The sequence below is a fragment of the Panthera tigris genome, chromosome A1 (genome assembly GCF_018350195.1).
Source record: "Panthera tigris isolate Pti1 chromosome A1, P.tigris_Pti1_mat1.1, whole genome shotgun sequence".
In the NCBI taxonomy this organism is placed as follows: domain Eukaryota; kingdom Metazoa; phylum Chordata; class Mammalia; order Carnivora; family Felidae; genus Panthera; species Panthera tigris.
In genome coordinates, this window is record NC_056660.1 from 215,553,227 (window position 1) to 215,557,881 (window position 4,655).

The window sequence follows — 4,655 nt, forward strand, 5'->3', positions numbered from 1 at the left end:
ACTCTATTCTGTGAACCTATAGGATAATGAGCTGTCACGCATGTCAAAAGCAATCACTGCCTGGATTTCTATAGTCTTTGAACTTGGGGAAAGGTCCTTTTTACTCTTTTCCTTTAACATTTTCACTCACCATCAATTTTTTCTGAGGTTCTAGATCCAAGTTTTAACAACACATAGGATAGAAAAAAACCTCAGAATATTTTAAGTAGTGTACAAGTACTTAAGCATAAGTGCATAAATGCATTTCCCTGTGACTGCCCCAGTCTTAACATTTTCCACTTCATTAATATACAAGACGTTATCATGCTGCCTTTAGATACAGTACATATTGCAATTTGTATTGCATGAATGAAAAACCAGGCAAATGTCACCCCTAAAGTTATTTAATTTTTATTTATATTAATTTTAATTTAATAACAATCAGTGGAACCGCATGTTATTTTCTAAGCAAGTAGAGTGTGTAAGAAATGCAACTTGAGAGGGCTATTTATAATTATAGAATTTTTTTAAATATTGAAATGTTATTTCATATAGAAATCTTTTGTTCTTATATTATGTCAGAAACATGAGATGAGAGCTATAAAATAGCATTTGCCCAAACGAACCCACTATTCTGTATATTTTCTAATGAGCTTAATAAATATCAAAGAAAAAATTGTACCAGTCCATTAAGTTTAGGAATGATGAAATAACCTTATTTACACATAGTTTTTATTTTATGTCACTTTAAAATGCATCTAGGAACTATTTTGGAAGTGCAGGTATGTATAAAGAATGATGTAACATGCCCACCATTGAAATTTAAATAATAAAATAATAAAAGTAGTTTTGAAATTTCCTGTGTAATGCTCTCTGATCTTTCCTTAATTTTTGTCTTCAACCTACCCCATTTGAGGCAAATGCTGTCCAGAATGTGTATTTGTCATCTACCTAGATTTTTATAGATCCTTGCTACATTTGTTTGTAAATAACCGTACATTATGATTCTGCAATTTTACAAGTTATCGGTGCCTATTGTTTCTATCATTTGTGGCATTCTGATTTCTATCCAGGAATATGGTTTGTCCCGTGTCATAAATGTACTAGAATATATTCAAAACAGTTATGTTGATTAACATTTAAGTTGTTACCATACACATGGTATACATGTATATATAAATATATACATACAAACAGCACTGGTGAGAATATTTCTGTGACCCCTTTTGTCATTGGGCACAGATGTGAGTTTCTCTAAGGTGTATACTTGGGAATCCGATTGTAATTTTGTAGAATAAGTGCATTTTTAAATACACCAGATATTGCCAAATCTCTGTCCAAAATCTGAAACAATTTGCAACTAAAACATTGTGTGTGTCCCTTTTTGTGCATATTTGACAATACTTGATGTTATCATACTTCACTGGTCCTCAATGGAAGATTTTCTTATCCCTAGGGTATTTGGCAAAGTCTGGTGGGTTTTTTTGTTTGTTTGTCTGTTTGTTTCCTTAGTGTGGTCCCTAGAAGTTTTATTGGTGTGTGAGTGTGTGTGTGTGTGTGTGTGTGTGTGTGTGTGTATGTGAGAAAGAGAGAGAGAGACAGAGACAGAGACAGAGAGAGAGAGAGACAGAGAGAGAGACAGGGAAAATTTGCAACATATAAAATTTACCATTTAATAATTTATAAGTGTGTAATTCTGTGGTATTAAGAATATTCACATTGTGGTACAACCATCATCACCATCCATCTCCAAAATTGTTCATCTTCTTAAATTGAAACTCTATACCCATTAAACACTAACCCCGCCCCCCAGTCTCCTCCCTAGACCCTGGCAACCACCATTCTACTTTCTATCTCCATGAATTTGACTTCCTAAAGTACCTCTTATAAGTAGAATCACACTGTAATTGTCCTTTTGTTCCTGGTTTATTTCGCTTAACATAACGTCCTTAGGTTTTTTCATGTTGTGACATACTTCAGAATCTCCTTCTTTCTTAAACCCAATAATATTGTATTCTGTGAATCTACCGCATTTTGTTTATCCATTTATCTGTCAATGGACGTGTGTGTTATTTCCAAATTTGACTGTTGTGAATAATGCTTTTACTAATGGGTGTACAGATACCGGTTCAAGTTCCTACTTGCCATTCTTTTGGTATATATTCTAAAGTGGAATTGCTAGAAGGCGTAGTAAATCTATGTTTAATTTTCAGGAACTGCCATACTGTTCATCGAACTGTCTTCACCGGGATGCCTGGGTGGCTCAGTTAGTTAAGTGTCCAAGTCTTGATTTTAGGTCAGTTCATGATCTCATGGTTTGTGAGATCAAGCTCCAAATCCAGCTCTGATGGCAGGGGGCCTGCTTGGTATTCTCTGTCTCCTTCTCTCTCTCTCTGCCCCTTCCCCACCCTCTGTCTTTTTCTCTGTCTCAAAAATAAACATTTTTTTAAAGTGTCTTCACCATTTCACATCTCATCATAAGTGCACAACTATTCTAATTTTGCTACATTTTCACTAACATTTATTATGTTCTCTTCTCCTCCCCCCACCTCCTCCTCCTTCCTTCCTCCTCCATGCTCTTTTCTCCTTCTCCTTCTTTTCTTCTTTAGTAATGGCCATCATTATCTGAAGATTTTGATTATCCAACCAGAAGGGTGCTACTGACATCCAGTAAGTGGGTTCTGGGATACTTACAACCATCCTATAATACAAGTTGCGGGTCAGGCCCCACATCAAAGAGTACCCAGCCTAAGATGTCAGTATCGCCAAAGTTGAGAAGCCATCAGTATACTTAACTGTTTTTTTTTAATTTTTTTTAATGTTTATTTATTTTTGAGACAGAGAGATACAGAGCATGAACGGGGGAGGGTCAGAGAGAGGGAGACACAGAATCTGAAACAGGCTTCAGGCTCTGAGCTGTCAGCACAGAGCCTGACACGGGTCTCAAATTCACGGACCGCGAGATCATGACCCAAGCCGAAGTCAGCCGCTTAACTGACTGAGCCACCCAGGCGCCCCTTAACTATTTTTTAACAAACCCATGACTATAGTTATCTCTTTGTATATATGAAGATATGTATATTATCTGATAGTCTTATAAAATAATTGACAATTTCATATAAACTTTTACTGGGGAATTTGAGTTGCATAGATAGACTAAATTTATCAAGTTTTAATTTAATCACAAATAAATACCTGCATTAATTTATATATCTTTTTATGTTTAATGCTAATTAATATCTTTATCTTTTTCTTCAGCCATGTCACAATTTTGAGAAACTTGAATTTTTCTTTTGTCCTTTCCCTATGTTTTATAGCATTATTTTTGGCATTTAATTCATATATATATATGTATATACATATATATTCATTTAATTCATATATATATTCATTTAATTAATATATACATATATGTATATAGCCATACTCTTTTCTGTAGATAATTATAAAGGTTTATCAACACTTTATCAATGCTTTTTCATTCTTGCTTCTTATTTCCCACTGATATATTCAGATACCATTTTCCTCTGTATTAAATTATATCTTTAAATTTCTTACATGGATTAATAAAAAAACAGCTTGGAAGGCACTAAAGAGAATAGACAAATTTCATATAGTTGAATGATAGTCGTATGACAGTAACTTTTCACAAACAATAGAAACCAAAATGCAATGGAATAATCCATTTAAAGACTTAAAGAAAATAACTCAAGTTGGAATTCTGTACTTCGGTAGTCTGTCAATTATAGTGAAGATAGATAAATACGTTTCAGATATAATGAGGGTTTACTACTAATAATCCTTCCCTCTAGATATCCAACATGATAGAAAAAGAAACTGGAAGGAAGGAATGTGGGTATAAGAAGCAACAGTGAAAAAGAATCCAATAATTCAGTTTTTTTTTTTTTCCTTCTAATTTCCCTGCTGGTGATTCAACATGTTTTGCAATATAACAACAAATACTTTCTGGGGCACCTGGGTGGCTCACTCAGTTGAGCGTCCAACTTCAGCCCAAGCCATGATCTCACAGCTCAAGAGTTCTAGGCTCAAGTCGGACTCTTTGCTGACAGCTTAGAGCCTAGAGCCTACTTTGGATTCTGTCTCCTTCTCTCTGCCCCTAACCCACTCATATTCTGTCTCTGTCTCTCTCAAAAATAAATAAACATTAAAAAAGTTTTTAAAAAAAAAACAACAACAAATACTTTTCTTTAATCCTGGAAAATTCTTAGCCATTACATCACCGTTCTATTTTCCTGGTACTAAATTGACAACTTAAGTCCTTTAACCTCTCTTATTTTATTTTCTTTTTCTAAATGTGCATACTTCTTAGGACCCTATCATTTCCCATTACTAATTTCATTGTCTTGTTTTGAAAATTTTTCACTATTATATGTTTATTTTCTATTTTATTATTTTCAGATTTATTTTATTTCTTTCCTTTCGTTTTCTGTGGGTTTACTTATGTTTTAATTTTTTTTAATTTATAGCCTCCTAAATGGATATATATTCTTTTTTTAATTAAGACTTTATTTTGTTAGAGCAGTTTTAGGTTTATAGCAATATAGAGAGGTAGGTACAGAGATTTCCCACATACCCTCTGTCCTCATACATGCGTAGCCTCCCCCATTATTGACATCCTCCACCAGAGTGCAAAATAATTTCAACTGATGAACCTA